General features: G+C 33.5%; 1 long non-coding RNA gene across 1 annotated transcript; it reads right to left on the bottom strand.

Moving 5' to 3' along the window:
- Nucleotides 3,964–5,548, bottom strand: LOC109843476. Its single transcript, XR_002247695.1, has 3 exons — nt 4,824–5,548; nt 4,612–4,657; nt 3,964–4,274 (listed from the first exon to the last, which is right to left on the bottom strand). It is a non-coding gene; the product is annotated as an uncharacterized LOC109843476 (long non-coding RNA).

Below are 11,140 nucleotides of genomic sequence, written 5' to 3'. Positions count from 1 at the left end.
CATTCTCTATTTTCCCTCTACCTCTATTCATGTGAGGGAGAGGATGAATCTTCTAAAAGGTAAGTTCAAAATTCAAAATTTTAAAAAATAATTTGAGGAAGTAGATGTTTAATATGGACGATTAGTGTTATCTAATGAGCTCAAAACCTTGATTTTACTTAATATGGTCGATTTGTGTAAATTAGGCTTTTTCATCGCATGGAGCCCTTGTTTGCTTCTTCACATGCTCATGCTTGAAACTAGCCTTGAACAAGAGCCTGACAATAAAGAATCTATCTCCAATTTTAGTTGTCAATTTAACATTGTGAGGAAGAAGAGCCAAAAGTTTCCAATTGAACCCTAATTTTTAGCTCTAATGTGAGAAAGCCCTTCTTTCAGTAATTTGAATGATCTTAATTACAGCCACGTTGGTAGCCACGTCGACGGCACATGAGGATCACGTGACTCAATTTGGCCAGAATTTTGGCTCCCGCAAAAATATAGGCTCATTGTCATCGTAGTCTACATAGTGCACCAAATTATTGCTGGAGCAAGAAAATATACCAATTTATCACATAGGGTCAACAAAAGATACCAATCTAGTAATTTTGTCGTCATTCTAAACTCTGACGTATCTATACATATCGATTTTTTTCATAAGTTTTGAAAACTTGACAAAGATATATATACATATTTCTTAAATTTGATTTAAATATGTGTCATATCATAATAAATTTCATTTTAGTGTAGCAAAATTTAGAAGTTATGGTAAAAATTGAGAGATAATTTTATATTCTAACATTGAAGGCATAATTAAGAATTTTATAAAAATAGATATTTATAGCATTGTTTGCTCTATAAAAATTCTCCGTAGCAAAGGGTGGGTTATTGGTTGGGACAAGTTGGGTCAAGTCAGATAATTATTCTAAAGGGAACAATTTTATCCCTTTATATATAGGATATTTTGAGTAGGGTAAAACGTAGGACAAGTTGGGATAATAAGGTAATTTGAAGCTTTGATTTGACAATTCACGTGGAATAATTGATGATGTGGTAAATTATTAAAATATAATATTTATTTATGGATTAACTATAAATTACTTTATCCAATTTATTGTAGTATATTATTCAGTATGTAATTATAATATAATACATTATTTTACTTTATACTAAAATATAATATGTTATATTATAATTACTAATTAATTATAACTATGTTTAATGCTATTAACTAATATATTATATTTTATTATAATAATATAATAATATATAATATAGGAACAATATATTTAATATAATATTTCAATTATATAATATCTAATTTAATATTAAATATAAATATTATAATATTATGTTTTATTTAATAAAATATTATTATTAAAAATATAATATTATATTTTATGACTTACTATAATTTAAATGGGATAATTAATGACATGGTCCTTATTAAAATATAATATTTATAATAATCGTAATATACTACTAATATGTCCAATATTATTAATTAGTACATTATGTTATAATTTTATATATAATATCATACTTTAATGTATAGTAGATTATTACTATTTTTATTTTAGCAATAAAATATTATTTATTGATGCCAGTTATCAAACATGAGGTTTCGTTGTGGATTAAAGCAGTTAGGGTCATCAAACTCTTTCAGATGACTGGCTCTATAAATCGTTGTTCTTCCCTGCACATGAAGAGCTCATGAGAGACAGAAGTTGGGTTCTCTAGTTGTTCCTCAAATGATCAAGCCAACATTTGAACTTGAGTGGGAAAATATAAGAGAAATGTTGATAGGAATCGTTCAAAGTTGCATGATAGCAAAAGAAGTTACCTCATGCAACTTTTTATAGTAGATCGGAGAAGTATGAAGAGGTAACTGTGGCCGAGTCTAGCTAGGCAGGCATCTGTACTGCCGACAGATGTCTTCACAGGGTCGGCCTGCTAAGTTGGGTGAGTCATCCTTGATTGGAGTGAGGAGTATCGAGGGGGTTGTGTGAGTGATGAGCAATGCGGACTCGTCGGACACACGGCGATGAGGAGGGGCACTGTTTGTGTGGAGTTTGAGGACCCCGCCTCTTAACTCAGTTCTAGCGAGTGAGACGACAAGCGACCGCTTTCCGAGTCAGCCATGCAAGTTGTCGGCTTAAGTCGGCTGTAGTAGTGGTTCGAGTTGTCTGAGCTCTGATCTTGTCTGATCTGGCATAGAGTGGGATGTGTGTTGACAACTCAAAAAAGATTAACACTCAGTTATTTGCAGGCTATAACATTATTTAATACTATAACTGCTACAATATTGACAATATATTTAAGACTATTGGTTAATATAATAAAGTGTAATAGGAAATAGTAAATTACTATATAAATTAAATATTCTATATAATAGAATATATTATCATATTAAATTATATTATAATATAATAATTTATTATTATATTAAATATAAACACTAAATTATAATATAATATTTTATATCGTAAAATGTTACAATAATATTTTTATTCTAACTAACAGAATATATATTAAATAATATAAAGTAATATTATAATAATATAATAGTAATATATAATATATGAAATACTATTAACTAATATGTAATAATGATATATAATAATGTTATATTAGATAATATTATATAATTTTCTACTATCTTATGTTATAGTATAATTTTATAGTATAATTTAATTAAGATGTATTATATATTATAATATAATTAACATATATTAGATATTTAATAAGTTAATGCTTCAAAATTATCCCACTTTCCTGGAATTGTCCCAGAGTTAAGAATGGAATAATTTTTGGAGGTGGGGATAAAAAGTTTGCATAGAAGTGGGATAATTTTGGAAAGGTGGAGGTAATTGTCTATTTTTAGGGTTCCTCCCTTCTCATGAACTTATAATGCTTTCAATCCTGAAGAAATTCCTAGTTGTTGCTTCTTCATCCGTTCTCATATATTTATTATTTGTTTGCCTCTTGTATGTGATTAGCTAGGGTTAGGATTTGCATGGCTACTATGTACCAAACATGAGCACCATATCGTGTTGACTAGATCTTGCATTTTAACTTATACGGTCTACAAAAGGGGTAAACAAGGATGAGTTGCCTCATATTTTTCCAAAGTTTTCTTGAACTCAATTAGGAAGAAGAAGAAAGTATTGTTTAATGCCCAAAGTTCAAGAAAGATGTGGTAAAACATGGTAAAGCTAATTAAGAAGTATATTGTGTAGATTGTGGTACCATTGTCTACCATGTATAAGCTCAACCCTTAGGTACCATTTGGCTCCTAATGGGACAAGGTGTTAAATTGAGACTATGATTAGGTGGGATTGGGATTAAAAGTCTCAATACTATGTTTGGTTCCATGTTCAATATCCTTGGGATTATGATGCTCAAAATCCCACTCTCATGTTTGGTTAGTCTGAAATTGGGACTAACAAATATTGTTCTGAAACTGGGATTAACATGAATTGTATTTACCTTTTTTAAAATTGCAATAGCACTTATAATTATAATTTTTTTGTGAACTAACACAACCTTTTGAGCATGACATATCACATATATTCATCACATCGCCTATTCGTAATTCAAAATATTGTTGTAATAGAGAAACAATAAATAATAAGTAGTTTCTTCTTCCAAGAACCTCAATACACATGATAAAAAGGTTAATCAACTAGAAAATAAAGAAACAACCAACAAGATAACAATATAACAACTTTTTGAGGAAGCAACAATATAACAACTTGTTTCAAGAGCCTTGCACCCAATCAAAACATCTACATAATCTGAGTTACACCTGAGAGAGTATTAAAAATATATCTTACAATATTCAACATAGAAATAAAAAAAGTATGTCCTTGTACATGTCCATCATTTAGCATAAAACTGCTCTATTTTGGCATCAAGACTTGGCAAAACTATATCATCACTAAACTATAACAATATAACAACTTTTTGAGGAAGCAACAATATAACTTGTTTCAAGAACCTTGCATCTAATCAAAACATCCACATAATCCGAGTTACACCTGAGAGAGTATTAAAAATATATCTTACAATATTCAACATAGAAATAAAAAAAGTATGTCCTTGTGTCCATCATTTAGCATAAAGCTGCTCTATTTTGGCATCAAGACCTGGCAAAACTATATCATCACTAAACTCTGACATCGACATTCTCCCACATGAAACCATGAAGTATTGTTACTTTTCAATTGAATCATTTAGCATGAAGCTGCTCCATTTGGCAACAAGACTTGGCAAATCTATATCATCACTAAACCCTGACGTCAACATTCCCGTACATGAAACCATAAAATATTGTTACTTCTCCATTGAAAATTCTATACATATACCCATTTGAAGCGTAAAACAATCAGGTAAAGAGAAATAAAAATGAAATCTTTATGACATAAACTCATCAAGGAAAATCCAAGGCAAGCTATAATTAGTTATACCATTTCAACTTATCATTACCCTAATTAATAGAAAATATAAGTTCACACAAGCAGGTAATGATCAGTAATAGTAAAATCCACAAAACTATAATTACCAAGATATTATGCTTAATAATGAATGCAAAATAATAGAAATAATAAAAATTATCACTCACAAGCTTACCTTCTAGTCTTCTGAATCACTCAACCTTTAATTTTCAATCTACCCTCTGAAACACAAACGGAAATTATATTATTTACGCAAAGAATGTCATAATTCATGTTTTTAGCAAATAATGAATCATGAAGAATGTCATAATTACCAAATCCAATATGAAAACTAAAATATTCCCAAAAGGAGTTTCAAACTCTAGTATCAATAACACAATTACCTACATTGATCATCCAGTACCTGCAGCGCAAAAATTCCCCTCATCTTCACTATTGGCAAACTTAAAAAAAGCTCAACCCACTCTTCCTTCACTACAAGCTTCCCACAAACTATAACTTTTGCTTCATCAGTCAGGAAGTCATCTTCATGACTTCTTTAACAACATCCGTCCTCTTCTTCGATAACTTAGAAACTCTTGAAGAAAGTTGTATGGCCGACTTCTCAATGCTATGGCCAATAATAGTAGCGGCGCTTTCCAACTCTTCATTTCCATCACCCTTCTTGATCCTCCTCTTCTTACATGAGCCACATGTGATAGAGGCTGATGTTAGCTTGACTCGGTCATGGATGACCAAATCAACAACGGTTTCTCAGTAGAGAGAATCGTGGAGAATGTGAATTGGGGTTTGTTGAGAGATTTTCTCTCAGAGGCAGTTTGAGGGGGGTGGAGATGATGGGATTTCGGCCTATAAATAGAGGAGTAATCTACTTGAGAAAACACAACGAAAAAGAAAAATCAAGCCCTTTACCCATTACCGGAGCCCCCCTCAAAGATATCATCTTTCTTCTTCTCTGTGTTTCATTCACTGGTATCAGAGCTCGACGATTCTACTGCGACGACGACTGCTACAATCGCTCGACTGCTGCTGCAACAACGACTCTGTGATCTGATTTAAAAAAAAACAATCACTCTCTCCATTTTTCTAGTTCCTGAAGAAGAAGCACTCTATTGAAGAAGAAGCACTCTGTTGAAGAAGAAGAAGAAGGAAAGGAAGCATTCATAATCCTTTGGTCGTAGCCTTGTCTCAAAGTTCAAAGTCACTGTACTTTTTTTGAAGAAGAGATTCCCTTTGTTGAGGTCTGCCAACGAATTTTTTTTTGCCTTAAAGCTGATAGCCAACTCTTTACAGCTAGCCTCCTCAAGTCTTGTCACATCTCTTTTTTTTAATTTGTTGAGACTACACCCTTTTGTTTTTCGGTCCTACATCCAATCTACAACCAAGCCGGACTTAGACTTGTTCCTAGTCTTATGACCCTACTCCTATCACGTGTCATAACCTACTCCTAGCACGTGTACTACCCACTTGATCATCTTCAAGGCCTACTCGTGATCTACCTGTTCAAATTCAAGATTAAAGCCCACGGGTCCCACTGCCTCAGCATTTGAAGAAGGTGACTTGCTCTCAAGACGTCAAAGCTTCGACAACAGATTCTTCGGTCAACAGCGCTAAGTGACAAACTAGCTCAAATTGGAGCCTCTTTCATCAGCTCGCAAAAATCAGGCTCATTTTAATCTATTTATTTATTTATCTATTTTTTTGTGTATTTGTCAAAATATCAACCTTATACAAATTTAAATTGAATTTAGTTTTAGTTCTCTACCGAATGGCTAGTAAACTCATTCTATCAGAACTAGGAAAAATTGACAAATTCAATGGCAGTAATTATGATATGTGGCATAGAAAAATAGGGTATGCTCTTATTCATGACAATATTGATGATATAATCAAAACCACTGCTCCAACCCTTACTGATAAATCTACACTTGAAGAAAAGAAATGGTTTGAACAGTGAAAGTCGAAAAGACAAAAAGGCGAAAAGTCTTATGCTCATGTTCATGGAAGATAATTTAATCAAAGTTTTTGAAACTTATAAAACTTCCATGGACATGTGGAATGCAATAAAAGAAAAATATGACACTGCTTCTGAAGTTAACATCCAACTACTCTTGCATAAGTATAATTCTTGTCGTATGCAAGAGGGAGACAATGTCGTAGAGCATATAAATAAAATGATTGTCATGGCTAAGGACTTATCCACTGCTCGGACCGAAATCCCGGAAAGAATGCAAGTGGCAACCATTTTGAATAGTCTTCCCCCTTCACTTGCCGTGGCTACCACCACTTTAAGAATGAATCATGCCATTAAGTCTGTCACTGATCTTCCTATGCACCTAGCGATAAAACATGACTTAATAGCCAGTAGGAAAGAACCAGAACTGAATATGGTGCAGCAAGAGCTGAATTATGTCCACCAGAGGCATAATGCTGGAAGCTATAAAAATCTTGATTCTAGTAAACCACAACCACGAGGACCGAAATCGTAGCAGTTCAAGAGAAAGAAAGTATCCCGCGGAGCCTACTACAATTGTGGAAAGTTCGGGCATTTCAAACCCAATTGCCCACAAGGTGAAAAGCAGGAGAATAAGGGAGGCTATAAACATCCAGAACAATGGGGTACTAGCAAAAGAGAATTCGTCGGTGTGACGGAATGTAATACTGTGATGACGGATATCAGTGGTTAGATCGACTCCGGTGCGACTAGGCATATCGCAAAGGATAAGAATGGAGTCGTAGAATTCACCGAGCTGAAAAAAAGAGAACAGAGAATCTATATGGGAAATAATACCTATCTCGATGTAGAAGGTATTGGTTCGTATAGATTGGATCTTGGGGACAGCATTCTTGTCCTCAAAGATGTGTTCAATACGCCAGGAATTAGACGCAATCTGATCTCTGTTCCCAGCTTGATGAAAAAAGGACTGGAAGTGAGGTTCTATAATAACAGGGTTTCTATAGGCAAGAATAATAAAGTGTATGCTATAGGTAAATATGTACCCGAGCATGAATTATGCATTCTTCCAGTAGTTTGTAATAATTCTGATAATAAAATTTCGAATTTGAACTACTTGTCTTGTTATATTTTTGAATCTGAATTGTGGCATTCTAGACTAAGACATGCTAGTATTTCAAAAATGAAAGAAATTATCAGAATGAACTTGCTTCCTGCACCATCTAATGTTCAATTGTCACCATGTGAACATTGTTTAACTGGTAAAATGACTAGAAAACCTTTATTGGCGGACATAGAGCCAATGAACTTTTAGGGTTGATACACTCGGATATTTGTGGTCCCCTAAGTATCAAAACTCATAAATAAAGAATATTTTATTACTTTTATAGATGATTATTCTAAGTTTACACACGTCTATCTTATATCCAGAAAATTAGAAGCTTTTGACTGCTTTAAGAGATATAAGACAGAAGTTGAAAACCAACTTGGATTGAAAATCAAAACTCTGAGAACTGATAGAGGTGGAGAATATAATTCTAAAGAATTTGAAAGTTATTGTATTCAGCATGGAATTAAAAGGCATACGACAATGCCGTATACGCCACAACAGAATGGTGTTGCTGAAAGAAAGAACAGAACATTATTAAATGTAGTTAGATGTATGTTGTCTCATTCTGGTCTCTCTAAAAACTTTTGGGGAGAAGCATTGTTAACTGCAAACTACATTTTAAATAGAATTCCCACCAAATCAGTTGTATCTACACCTTATGAATTATGGAATGGGAGGAAACCTAATTTGAGTCATCTCAGGAAGTGGGGATCTATAGCCCATGTTCTCATTCCATGTCAACTTAGAGATAAGTTGGATTTTAAAACAATAAAGTGTAGATTCATAGGGTATTTAGAAAAGTTAAAATGTTATAAGTTCTACAATAAAGAAAAAGGAGTCATTGAAAGCAGAGATGCTACATTTCTAGAGAATCTAGAGGAAGAGGAACAAGTTCAAGAGGAAACAGAACCTCTAACTGTAATAGATGATGATTATTACAGTGTTTTTCCCACTAATGACCCTAATATTGTGAATGAACCTAACCTTGAAAATGATAAAATACCTATGGAAAATAATGTACCTAATCAACCGGTTGTAGGCAACAAAAGGCCAAGAACACAACCTTCATGGATGGATGATTACTATTTGTATTCATGTGAGTCATCCTGTTTTTCGGTAGATACAAATATAGAAGAATAAGATCCCTTAACCTTTTCTAATGCGATGAAATCGCATGAATCAGCTTTATGGTTAGAATCTATGAGAGAAGAACTTGATTCCATAGAAAAGAACAAGGTATGGGAGTTATGTGATCTACCAGAAAATAGAAAAGCCATAGGATGCAAATGGGTGCTCAAAAAGAAATATCGTGTTGATGGATCTATTGATAAATTCAAAGCACGGTTAGTTGCCAAAGGTTATAACCAGAAGGCAGGAATATATTTTCAGGAGACATATTCTCCTGTAGCTAAATTTGCATCCATTAGAATTATTTTGGTTATTGTTGCATATCTTGATTTGGAGTTATTCCAAATGAATGTTAAAACTGCATTCCTTAACGGAGAGTTGAAGGAAGCAATATATATGTAACAACCTGAAGGTTTTCAGGTGAAAGAACAGGAACATAAAGTTTACAAATTAATGAAATCTCTATATGGTTTAAAACAGTCTTCTAGACAATGGTATCTCAAATTTCATGATGCGGTCACTAAACTTGGTTTTATTCAAAATAAATTAGATAATTGTGTATATGTATTGAAAAGTGGGAGCAAGTTTACTATATTATCATTATATGTGGATGATATATTGCTCGCTGGAAATGACATGGAAATGTTGAATAAAATCAAAGCAGATCTCAGCGAAAAATTTGAGATGAAAGACATAGGAGATGCATCATATATTCTTAGAATTCAAATAATTCGAGATAGAAAGTCTAGAATGCTAAGTTTAAACCAAGAAAAATATTTAAGATCAGTTCTTAAAAGGTTTGGAATGGAGACTTCCAATCTGGCACCAACTCCGTTGGTTATGGGAAAGAGATTATGTAAAGAGCAAAGCCCTGGAGAGAGGCAGAAACCATTAGATGTTCCTTATGCTCAAGCAATTGGAAGCTTGATGTATGCAATGTTGTGCACCAGACCTGATATAGCTTATGCTGTGAGTCTAGTCAATAGATATCAAAGTAATCCAGGACCAGCACATTGGGAAGCTGTTAAAAGGATTATGAAGTATATCAGAGGTACATTGACTCATAGATTAGTTTATCAAGCTGATTCGCTTGAACTCCTCGGTTATTCCGATGCTGATTTCGGAGGTGATAAAGATGATGGAAAGTCCACTTCGGGACACTTATTTATCTTTGGAGGAGGAGCTGTTTCTTGGAGTAGCAAGAAACAAAAGTGTGTTGCTAGATATACGCAAGAAGCTGAATATATAGCTTGCAGTATGGCAACTACACATGCTGTCAAACCTTTAAATATGTATCCCAAACGTCATCAGAAGCAACAAGCATCCCGGTATTTGGTTCCATTCCAAATCCACTAGTTGATGTCCCAGCAAGCATATCATGGACAACTGCAAACTCCCTCCCAAGCATTTTACAGTACCGTAAATCGATGTGGGGTTTTGCTTGAATGTTAGATGCCGGGCATTGTTGACCCAACACCTCTTCTAGCTTGAGACTCCACCCGAGTTTGAATCCCTTCTCTGCCTTATAACTTATAAGTACCACTATTGGTGAGGTCAAGTAAGGCGTCAATCAATTATATATCCTCTTGTGGTGTCCATGTCCTTTTCTTTTCCTTTTCAATAGCTTGAGCTGACTTCATTCTGAAAATGAGAAGCACACATACATGTTATCGACACGTAATAAATGCACACAAGGGCAAGGGATAAGTCAACGGATCATGAACGTAAAAGTAGAAGAAATACACGAAAAGGAACAATAACAAAGCACTTGCATAATTATTCAAATTATATGTTTGGCAATCTTCTGGATATAAAAAGCAAAACCTTTGAAACCCCCTAACAATATTTTTTCAAATTCTTGGGAGTAGCCTTTAGAAGATAATAAGTAGTTTGTGTAGTACATGAGTAAGGTTCATGTCAGATTTTCCCATCCCCAAATGAAGAATTTGAGAAACGGTCAGGCTAGAATCATGGAAGATGAGCCCTCAGAAAGAGAAGGGGAAGAAAATTAATAACGAGAGATATTTCGAACTATCATTTCATCATAACATTAGCAAATATAATGCATGTGGAATCAAACCTTAAGTAGTCGGGTATGGGAATTTTGCTTAGCCTTCTTCCTTTCTTAAACCTCTTTTTGATATGGTGTAATTCCAAGAGCAGATAAAGCAGTTACTAGAACCACAAATCATCAACAAACATTAAAATAGTATATTATGCTCATGCAATTTTGAGACTGATTGTGATCTTAATTATAGAATTTAGTTCATGCTATTCGACAACACAGCAGCATAACTTTGAGATTTCAGTTCATGTTTTCAAATATGGCATCTAAAATATAAGTACATGCGCATAAATATTTTACCTAGATATCAATATACAATAAAACATTGTCGACAGCACATAAAAGCCAATCAAATACATTATATCATAAAAAAAATTCATGCATGTAATGTTGCTTGTTAAGTTAGCAAATTATCAAAATTTTCTGTTGCAAACAATATAATAACA

The sequence above is a fragment of the Asparagus officinalis genome, chromosome 5 (assembly GCF_001876935.1).
Source record: "Asparagus officinalis chromosome 5, Aspof.V1, whole genome shotgun sequence".
NCBI lineage: Eukaryota > Viridiplantae > Streptophyta > Magnoliopsida > Asparagales > Asparagaceae > Asparagus > Asparagus officinalis.
Note: the sequence above shows the minus strand (reverse complement) of the source record. Positions and strands in the feature narration are given on the sequence as shown.